Here is an 11,769-nt window from a genome sequence, read left to right as displayed (position 1 = left end):
AGAGGAGCCAGTTGTTGCTATTACACACAGCATTCAGTGGTTCATTTATCTGAATATGTACTGTTACTAGGCAAGATCTCAGGGAAGGAGACTTTGTTGTGATGGTGATGCACTTCTTTTGTGATGGAGCTCTTGAATAAATATCATTTTTAAAAAGGGGAGCTCTCTGAGTGACTGGAAGCATTTCTTATACACATACTGACTTCAGCAGCTAAGATATATATGAAAACCCCTTGTTTATCCACAACCCCACCAAAAATATATATATTGTTAAAACAGTAAACATCTTTCTAACTATAGAACAGAATACTGCTCAGCGTTTGTATGAAAAAGCAATAACTACATTCATTAGTTTGACTGAAATTCACATGTTCAATTATTAGATGACTGAATGTTGAACTGAATGCACAAAGCTGATTCAAAAGTATATGGACTTCATTAAAACCACTTAGTGTGCTTTAATTAGCAAATTACATTCTTCTGACCTCATGAGTATGTTAGAATTTCACACACTTGTTTTTCACCGCAGGGACTTGAGTTTACTCAACACTTTCAATTAAAATAACACAAGAAATCAAGGCCTAGAGTTTATTTAAGTCAACAGATTATTTTTTAAACTCCCAATATAAAAATAGACCTCTAATTTATAAAATAGCTAATTTTTCTTCCCTATAGTGGATTCTAGCAATCGTTTGATAATTGAGTCTAATGTCTGTAACTGTTGATTTAAATATACTTAGATATTTGATTTAAAAACCTTTTAAATGCCTTAAGAATAGGAACTTTTTTTTTTCCCCTGCAAAAGGCTTTGGGTGAAATAATTCAAACGCAACTATATGATGGCAGAAAGAGAAGTAAAAATGATATTTCTATTATCAATAAAAAGACTGGTCATAAAAAAGCTACAGATGGAGAAAAAGAGTTAGAGACTGCATCGGGCTAAGGGCCAAGAAAAGGGGTTTGATAGTAAGTGGTGTATAGTTAAAGTCAGGACAATTAAGGATGTGATGAAAAGAGACATATAACTGTCTATACCTAAAGAGCTACAAAATGTACTGAAAGAATAAGTAGTTTTAATTTGACCCAAAAATGTTGGAAGTAAGTTTTAAAATATAAAGAAAAAATATGAGGATGTAACGGCACAATAAAAGCTATTAATACGGAAAGAAGAGAAACCTGCTGAATAGGTAAAAATCTAAATTACAAAATATATTTAAAGAAATGTGATTTTCCAATTTATAGCATATGTAAAGTATTTTTGGCTAATAACATATTTCCAGGTAGTGTCCTACTGGATTAACTTTAGGGTTTGGATGAGTCATTCCACAAAGTCTCAGATGAGGGAGGGAATATAATAAGCACAGCCTATTCTCCATCCTTAACTAGTGTTTATAGAGCTTCTGCTTGTCATAACCCACTTTAAACCTTATTATTTCAAAACCCTTCCTTCCAATGAGCAGAGGTAGGCTCTGAGGATATCGAGCCAAGATTCAAAGTCATTGGCATCAGAAATTTTACAATTTAATGAGGAAAACAGAAAAGTAATAGTAGAATTTACTAATGTTAGAATAGCATGCAGAGGGGTGCTATTGGGTTACAAAGGAGAGCATTAATTTATCTGAGCCTGAGCCGAGGTGGAGAAGACATAATAAGAAGGGATTTCCTGGGAATGGTTATGCCAGCTGAGTTTTTAAGGATGTGGAAGAGTTGACCCAGCAAAAGTAACAGGAATTGGGTATTCTAAGCAAAGGTAACAATATATTCAGAAGCCTAGAGACCTGAGGGAAACTGGTATAATTAGGAAGTATGTAAAATTTACTATAAATCTAAAAAAGGAAGGTGGCTATCCTTTCTTTCTTTAAATACTTTTTTATATATACAAAAATATCTATTATTGCCTCTTCTGTGTATGAATTCAGTCTCTTGCCTTAAGGTACTTAAAGTTGGGGTGGTGATGGGAGAGAGACAGGGAAATCTGTCTTTGCTACTGAACTTCAGAGTGGACACAGTACCTGGCATGTCCCAGAACTTGCGTGTGGAGATCAAATACTAGGAACTTTATCAACTCTACTGAAAAGGAGCAGATCTCCCAACTTTCCTCATTTCTTCATTAGTCTAGAGAACTCCCTTTACCTTCCTACTCCACACACTCTGATAACCACTTGCCTCTAGATACAGGGAGAGGGTTTAATAGGTACATGTTCCTTTTTAACTGAAACATCCAGAAGACCCTAGTCATAATAAGACCAGCATTTAATTGGGGAACTAAGAAATAAGAATTTACTTATATTTTTGTTCAATGTTTTTTCTTTTCCTTTTTATTTTATCTGACTTCTCTGGACCTGACCTCAGGCCTACCTATCCTTTATTGCTATTCCAAGAAAATTCTTAGACTTTGCTCTTTCTTACTAAGCTTATTTAGTTCTTGCCCTAGGTCATGTCTGATATAAGTTCTTGGTGCAAAAGTTATTTTAATTTTACTATGTTTAAAAATATTTAAATACCAGGACATTCTGTGGGCTTACTCTCATTGCGATACCCTCTAGGACTAACAGCAAACATTTCTTGAGGGCTTGACTATATGCTAAGCACCCTTCTAAGTGCTTTTGATGTATAAACTCGTTTATTCTTAATAATTACTCTAAAATTTATAGCCATATTCTAAGATTTAAACAATAGCTTAACAGCTGAGGAATATACGGAAGGTTATAATTAGGAAATGAAGGAGCTGGTGTGCACACAGGTAATCTACCTTCAGACTCTGCCCTTTTAACCATGATACTGCACTGCCTCAATCACTTTGCTACATTGTGCCTTGGTTGTAGTAAATTGAGCTTGTATGACTTAGAAAGACTATTGATTGTATCTCCACTCAGGTTCTTTGTTGGAACAATTAATCAATCAACCAATATTGAATGAGCAACACCCATGTGCCAAGCTCACTCTTTTAAGCATCTGGATATACAGGAGGAGAAATCATGTGGTCAGTATTATGTAGATTAAATTCTAATGATGGTAATTGAAAGTAGAGATGATCATAGGAGGTGGAACCTGTAGGAGATCCAGAGAGCAAGTACAATTTACTTATTTAGCAAAACAGGAAAATAAGACCCAAAATAAAATTCATTATAAATATGCACACACACAATTTATTTAAAGATATAAACCTATCATTAGAAAACTCTGGACTAAAATCCAATCTCTGTATTTCTTCTTTTCAAAAAAAAAAAAAAAATCTGAATGTTTAGAATCACTACATGCACTGTTGTAAAATTCCTTGGAGTTTGATTTCATGCTCTGCTCAGGTTCCTGCAAAGCTGAAGCCCCTCTGTTATCTTTTGGCCACTCCAGACCATCTGAGAACTCAAAGGGATTTCTAAGATTGCACCTATGTGAATTAGTTAATGACTCAACTGGACTATAGGAAAATAAGAGTGATTCTATATTTAGGAGCTCAGTTCTGCAGGGTTTCTCCTGAATAATGGCTCTAAATTATGCCACCTGCTAAGGAGGGCTTGCTTTTTCCTAAGAAAAGATAACTTATCAAACTGTGCTATCTCTTCAGTAAACTGACTAGGTAAAAGAACTCAAGAAGAATGAAAATAGCTTGGGTGCTGAAGAGGCCATACACATTTCCCAATAACGATTCTAGTGATAAAGAAACAGAATAAGCTCAACCCGGAACCATCAAATTATCACATTTTACTGAATACACTTTAATCCATTTACCCAACTTCAGTATAACAGTGTGTATAAAATTATTATTATTTATTATTATTATTTTATTTTTCTGTAGAATGATTGTGGTACATCAAACCAACAGTAGATTGAATTCAGAAATAATGGGGGTTTCGAATTCATAGAAAACTATGGCTGAGCTCTCATATTATTAAGAGGAGAATTGGCACTGAGTCAATTAGATTGTCTATCACAGCTTTTGCTTAGGGCTAAGAACTGGTTCCAGAGGCAAAGAGGCCCTGACTTAGAAACTTGCTTTTAATTAAAACCTAGTCTAAATTATAACATTTATGGTAGTCAGCAATTACTCATTCATTACCTTGGCTAACAAGATCTAGTAGATTTGCTCTGTAAATAAGAGAAAGGATAAGCAAGATAAATTTTATATAAAATTGTTGTCAAATATTTGTTCTTAGAGCATCAAAACTAACCAACCAACTAGAGCACTAGTAAATGAAGCATTCTAAATCCATGTACACTTATTCAAAAAAAATTGACAAATCTCCCCAATTAGCTCATTTTTCATGGTATAACTTGTAATGATAACCTATAGCATAAGCAACTTAATGGTTTTCCTGGGCCTATGTACCTCACAGTGTGATTGTGAGGATTAACAGTTATTGCAAGTAAAGCACGAATTTGCTGTCCTATTATGTGTTTTCAGACAATAAAGCAGTACACCAAGAGAAATGTGATTCAGAACAATGACAGTGATGGACACTGTCATGATAATTATCAATCACAAACATATATTGGTCTACTTTGAGGAACTGTAGTACCAAAGATTCAATTATATTTGTTATGCCACTTGGTACGTTACGTACCTTGACTAATTTAGAAAGGCATTTTTAATAACAAAGCTTGGAACACAAAGAGTATTCTCATAAACTTTAATTTATCCCAAGCAATCTATCCACTGACAAAATCAGTTGCTCAAGGTTTAATATGCTTCTGGTAAAATCCATTCTCCACAATTAGTTAAAATGATCTTTGCAAAACTCAAATGGAACCACTAATTAAAATTTTTACAGCTTTCCATTGGTATTAGGTTAATACCAATTCATACTGGGCTCTCTCCCATTCATAGTGGGCTCCTTTCAGCTCCTCAAACATACCTTACTCCCTGCTTCATGGTCTCGACACATATTCTTCCTCTATCCCTACTCATTTTGCTTAGTCAGCTTATCAACATCCTCAAAGAGGCCTCCATAGTAGGATAAATGAATCCTCGGAGGAATGCAAGACTGTCCTTTGGGGACTGGGATGAAAAAAAGAACATTTACTTCAATTTAGTTTTACTTAAACTTAAAGGTAAATTATGCTTTGAAAATATAGAAATATCCATCGGCAGGAATATATACATTTTATTGACACAAATAAATGAATATTTGGAGTAATGGTATGAAAACGTTTGCAAGCCACTGCTTCAGATCTCAGCTCCACTGTCACCTCTTCATGAATGCTTTCCTTTATCAATCAGATCAAGACAAAAACTACTCCCTGTAGACTAATCGCGCAATACACTTCTGTGAAGCGTTATGGTGGTTATCATTTTACATTTATTTTTGAGACTATTTGATTAATTTCTGTTCTTATTCACTGGATTCTTTCACAAGAGAAGACACTGAGGTTTATTTTTGATCATCTTTTTCCTTCATAATGTCTAGCAAGTTGCCTGACTTTAGTATTTGATAAATATTTGATGAACATAGAGATATGTGTATATATAAAGCATATAAATGTATACATATTTGAAACATATAGTATACATTTGATACATTTGAAACATATATGTATATATAAGTATATTTAAAACACATATGTATGTGTCGATACATATATAATTAGCCAAAAATCAAAGCTGTTTAAAAAGAGAGCCAAAATATTTTCCTTCTCTATCTGTGACCAATAAACACTTTCTCCATTTTTCTAGTTGTTTTTTCTACTAATTTCAGTGGACTATATTTGTGTCATACATTTATTTGCTACACACTTGTCAGGACAAAGCTCAAATATCAGCTGGGTCCATGATGCCCACAGTAATTGCAAAACTGTTTGCTGTAAAACAGATTAAGAGGCCCCACTCAGCAAGCACCGAGCCAAGTTCTTCCCTGGCCGCTTCAGGAACATGTGGCAGGGCTCTGTAATGTGATGGATAACATATGAAGTGCAGAGGGCTGCCCATATGTTGCTGCAATTTTCCTATACAGGATGTGCTCTTTGGACTTAATAATGGTGATTTAGGACACTGGTGAAAATTCCAGTTCTCTTTAGGTCTCATTCAGAGTTTCCAGTCAGGGGTGGCAAACCTATAATCCCACACAGCAGGAAAGAAAATGAAAGAAGGGAAAAGAGACTTCTAGGGCCAATTCGTAACAGAACTGATCCGATCAGTTTGTATCTGTCACAGAAAGGAACAGATATTGCTGCTGAAATCCTAAAAAGTTGAGTAAAAGAATGTATGAGGTGACTAAGACTCTTCTAATTTAGGTTGAGGTTGGAGAAAGAAATGTTGGTTATCTTTATCTGAAAACTTATTAATATATTTTGATTTCTATATCTGTATATCTGTATCTATCCATATCTATATATCTATCATCTATATCTATATCTATATCTATGCTAGCTATGTGTACGCATACACACACCCACACACAATAGTGGTGAGATTAGAGGAACAGATGTTTGAGGTTTGGGAGGGGTGACAAGATGAACAGCAAGTGCACTTAAAAAGGTGAACACACAATGTAACATATATATACCTTACTGCTAAATTGTACACCTGAAACTTACTGGATTTCATTAACCAATGTTACCATAATAAAACAAACAAACAAATAAATAATTTTTTTTTTTTTTTAAAAAAAAGGTGCCAAGGTTTTGGTGGGCAGAAAGTATGATGTTATGGAGAGATGGCTATTAAATTATAAGTCAGGTTTTATTAATTAAAAACAATAGTTTGGAGTGCTACATTTTAAAAAGATACAAGTGAACTGGAAATTTTTTGGCAGAGAGAGATGATACTATATGATGAGATGACACTATATCATTCCTAAAATAGAATGATTACAAAAAGTAAGTTTAATCAGGCTGTAACCAAAAGAAACAGAAGCTCTGAAGGAATATGACTGGTAGCATCAAAAGGAAAAAGTCTGTTTGTGAAAGGAGCATTAGGTGAATAATTAGACATATCTTATATAGACTTAAAAAGCAGCACCAGGACCTGTAGATAGACGCTTCAAAGACTAGTTCAACTCTATTTAAGAAAGGGTATTCTTAGGACTCTGTGGTGATTGGGTAGGCAGCATCAGGAAGGAGTGTGAATTTGGAGCACTGGAGGGAATCAATCGTCGCCCAGATTACTGGTTTCCAAACCTGCTAGATTATCAATACCACCTGGGGAACCCTTAACCATGCCAGACCCAAGACATGTGATTCTTCTGTTGAGGCAAAGTGTAGGACCCCAGGGCTAGATGTTCATTCTGCGATGATGTAGGATGGGGAAGATGAATTCAAGGAGGATGGGGAAGATGATTTCTAAGAGTCCCTTCATCCCTGAGACCCTGATTCTACCTTTCTTTATAATTTCTAGCGATAGTAATAATCAAAGAACTGACAAGAGGAGAAGGACACCTTTGATAATTTGAAGAATTTTATGATTTTTGAGGTTTTCAGTGAGAATTTTTCGTTTCTTCAGGTGCTGCTATGTTCTGTATATTATTCTTTGGTTGTTTGCTAACATAGTCATTGGCAAAGAGAAGAAAGAGATACAGATTATTGCTAGGACCCAAAATGCATGGGAGAAACTTATCTCTACGAGAAGAGAGAGAGAGAAAGAGAGGAGAGGGAGGAGAGAGAGAGGGAGAGAGAGAGAGAGGAGATAAAATAGCAAGGGAGAACTGTTTTAACTAAATACATTTGGCAACATTTGGGTGACTGGTATGTGAACGTGTAATGGATATGAGGACATAATCTATGAAGCATTCTGAAATTGACTGCAGAAAGAGAACATTTGAGAAGTTTGTTAACATGTAAGGCTATATCCCAGAGAGTCTGAATTAGTAGGTCTTGAATGGGGCCAAAACTTTGTGTTTTAAATCAGAAGAAGGAGCAATGGCACAGCCCACATTTAGAGAAAGAATACAGAGTTCTCCGACGGAACTTTCTGTGACAATGGAAATACTCAAAAATGTGCTTTTAAATAAGGTAGCCCTTAGCCATATGTGGTTGTTGAGTACTTCAAAGTGGTTGTTGAGTACTTCACCTGCTAGTGTAGGTGAAAAACTGATTTTTCAATTTTATTTCATTTTAATTGTTTTAAATTTAAATAGCCACATGTGGCTAGTGGCTGCCATATTGGAGAGTTAGCTTTGGAATATACTTTGTTTTGGGACAAGGAGCATGATTCTTTTGCATTGTACCCACCACAGTGAGGAAGAACGAGATTCTCTGTCTCCATAAGAACAACATGAAATAACATTTTCTGCAGGATATTTCCATTCAATCTGCAAATGCATATAGCAATATGACTTTACATTATCAGTATTATCAGAGTAAACATTTTTATTCCTCTCCCTGGCTGTAAAAAGTGAGTAATGTCATATTCAGAGGGAGAAATAAATTAACCATCTGTGGTTATCTCAATTTATTAGTACTTAAAATGACTGAACACTGAGCAGAGGGTATGTTGTTGAATCATGTGGCAATGCCACCAGTTAGCTTCATGACTATTCTGCTTGTGACTGATTAGATCAGGCACATAAGCCTTGATTAAGTATTAGAAATAGCTGCACCATGGGCTTAAGTAGCTCCCTAAATCCATAGACTTCTCCTTCCTAAGCAAACACTAGAAATACTTGCTGCCAAGAAAGTCACTGGGATTCTAGGCTCTCTCATGAATGGGTTTAGTGCCAACAAATATTCTAAATCAATGGGCATCAGGGTGTAGTTTTCATGCACCAAACAGAGACAGCACAGTAGATTCTTCTTCAAAAATTAGTAGGATTCCCATACCAGGCTTAGCTGGGATGTAAAGCCTTATCTTTACTGGACCTGTTCTGAGAAGCATTTAGATAGAAAAGCTAAAAACAGCACGCACAAACACACACACAAACACACACATAGACTAAATAGATGGGGCTTGGCAGGCGAGGGTGGGCAACAGTAGATTTGGATGCTGGAATGAGAGTGCATAATCATGTCAAAATAACTCGCCCCCAAGCAGAAAAGAAAATGAAAGGGAAGTAGGGCAGAAAAAAAAAAAAAAAAGAACATTAATGGATCCACCTCCTTTGCCCCTAGAGACAAAGGTTCTTTCTGCATTCACATTAGCATTTTGGCATATGAAAATGAATTCTAGTGTTAGTCTACGACTAATTACTGTTCTAACTAAAATCTTAGACATCTTCATGTGGCTGGCAAAAAATGGTCTTAGAGAACTGTTTTTAGAAATTCTGTGATTGGCAGTACATGTCTTGTGTATGGGTTGGTGTTGGCAATATTCCATGACTAGTGCAGCTTGGTGATTTTTGCTTGGTTTTGAGGACAACCTCCCCTGGTCGGAAAACTGATCCTGGCCAGAAAACAGTGGGAGGGATGGATTCTCGAGCTAATACCTCTAAATCTTTCTCCAGTGATGTCAGGATATAGTGAGGGCTCAGTTAGTTCATAAATTTGTTTTTTAAGACTCGTTTTGTAATCAAAGTTGGGAAATGTTTTTAAAAGCTATCCTCTACATGACACATTTCAGTTTCCCTTTGTGGTTAATTAACCCTTTGTGGGCTCAACTTTTTTGACTGTCATAATTTTATAGATGCAAAAGTGGAAGCTCATATAATAATCAGGTCATATAATAAATTTGTAGTTGATTTGAGACTCAAAATCTGTTTTCTGGTGTTTATCTCAGACTTACTTTACAATATCACACTACTTCCCATCTTTTTTAAAAAATATATTTATTTATTTATTTATTTATTTATTTATTTATTTATTTAATTGAAGAAATTATTTAATTGTTTCCCCCCTGTCTACTCCCCCCTTCTTCCCTCCCTCCCACCCTCTGGTAACCACTGGTCTATAGTCCATGTCCATGAGTCTCTATTTGTTTGTCCTGTCCATTTGGTGCATTTAGGTTTGTATCCCACGTATAAGTGATATCATGTGATTTTCAAGTTTTTCTGTCTGGCTTATTTCGCTTAGTATGATTATCTCGAGGTCCATCCATGTTGTTGCAAATGGCAGTATTTCATCTCTTCTTATGGCTGAGTAATATTCCATTGTATATATGTACCACAGCTTCTTTAGCCAATCATCTATCGTAGGACACTTCGGTTGCTTCCATGTCCTGGCCACTGTAAATAATGCTGCTATGAACATCGGTGTGGAAATATCTTTTCGGATGAGTTTTTATTATCCCCTATCTTCATATCATTTTCCTAAAGAATTTAGCAAAATAAATATACAGATTTCATTCAAAATAAATAAGAATATTGGAATGACCTGGTAGTGTGTATTACCTTTGCATTCATAACTTTGTCTTTCTGTTTGTACAGGTGTGTATGTATGTGTGTGAGTACATATACTTTGCTGCCAAGGCTGTAATTTTGCAGGATATCTCGGCCTTGATAAATGTCTGTGACCTACAGTTTTGGCAGCAGTTCTAGGCTTTGCTCTTTTTCTTAGGGTGCTCCCTGCAGAAGCTCCATTATGGCTGCCATGGCTTGGTCGTTAGCCTGCCTGTCCCCCATCCCTGGACTTCTTGCTCATTGGCCCCACTAGGAACAACAGGTAATTAAAAGTTGCTAGGTCTGTAGAAAAACGGAAGGAGCCTGGGGGAGAGGGAAAGCAACAAAATGAAAAGAAAAAGGAAAAAGAATACCACACATATATAATTTACAGTTTTCAAATGCTTTTACATTCAGAAATAAGAATCACACATGCATCCTAGGAGTCTCAGAGTTATATGGACTGCCTTTATGTTTCAGAGCTTCTTCTCATCACTTCAGATATAAGCATGCATATGATACATGCTCAACCCTCAAGGAGCCTCTAACTTAATGAGGATGATACCAGAGAACAGTCTAACTGCCAAGTATATGGCTTTAGAGGAACATAAAGGAGCCATCCCTAACTAGTACTGAGATATCAGTAAAAGTTTTCTGGAGGAAGAGAATTAATTCTAATACTTACAAGTGGATAACCTTGATCAACTATTTCCTCTCTGAGCCTGACTCCTCACTTGTAACTTTTAAAAAGATCCCACGCAGCTCTAATACATCAGGAATAGTAGATATAAACATTCATTGAATCTACCCTCCCTGTATTGGTCACTTGATACTTTCTCCAGGCATAAAGTTAGTATGTCTGAGCAGGGAATGATCCTCCATTGCAATTCTGTACACTCAACATATAAACCAAATCTACCTACCTTCTTTGCCCTTTGGCCGGGGACAGGAGCTGATCTCAGAAGCCCAGGCCGGGCTTAGCTGTAGTCACCGGTGACCTCTCCTCAGACAAAGCCCACCTTCGCACCACAGTTGTTTCCCATTACTGCAGCTTTCTCCTCTTGTATTAAATCAATAGTTTATGACATGTACAAGGGAAATCTGTAAATTTAATTTTGTCCCCTGCAGGGCGATTCCTATCTTGAATGCTGGCAACATAATGAATGTGTTTGCCCTCCAGACCCCCAACCCAGTGGAGCAATTGGAGGATAAAGAAAGAGAAAAAAGCAAAGCACAATTAGGTAGGTGGATTAAAAGTGGATTAATCAAAAGCTCAAGTAAAGATAGGCATATGCCTTTTGCATGTGCATGTGTGTTCATGTGATTTTTTCCCATAAATCCTCTGAACAGGAGATGATAATTAAGGAAAACTGAGCCTTTGAAATTTAAAGTTGGTTCAAATAGATTATTTTTAATTATGAAGGAAACACAAACGGAACAGGCTGCTCTACTCAATCCCACAGGCCTCATCTGCTGTCACCCCCAACCCTTGCTTCCATGCTGCAAAAATGCCAAGTTCTTCACCAGG

At 36.2% G+C, this 11,769-nt stretch overlaps 1 long non-coding RNA gene across 1 annotated transcript in view; it reads left to right on the top strand.

Moving 5' to 3' along the window:
* The window catches only part of LOC111746201, a 50,419-nt gene extending 38,943 nt beyond the window's left edge, over positions 1–11,476 (top strand). The window contains exons 2-3 of the long non-coding RNA XR_002783055.1: positions 10,420–10,524; positions 11,370–11,476. This is a non-coding gene — a long non-coding RNA (uncharacterized LOC111746201). The remainder of the gene's footprint in view (positions 1–10,419; positions 10,525–11,369) is intronic.
* The last annotated feature ends 293 nt before the right edge of the window (positions 11,477–11,769 follow it).

Source organism: Pteropus vampyrus, unplaced genomic scaffold, assembly GCF_000151845.1.
Source record: "Pteropus vampyrus isolate Shadow unplaced genomic scaffold, Pvam_2.0 Scaffold1, whole genome shotgun sequence".
Classification (NCBI taxonomy): Eukaryota; Metazoa; Chordata; class Mammalia; order Chiroptera; family Pteropodidae; genus Pteropus; species Pteropus vampyrus.
Note: the sequence above shows the minus strand (reverse complement) of the source record. Positions and strands in the feature narration are given on the sequence as shown.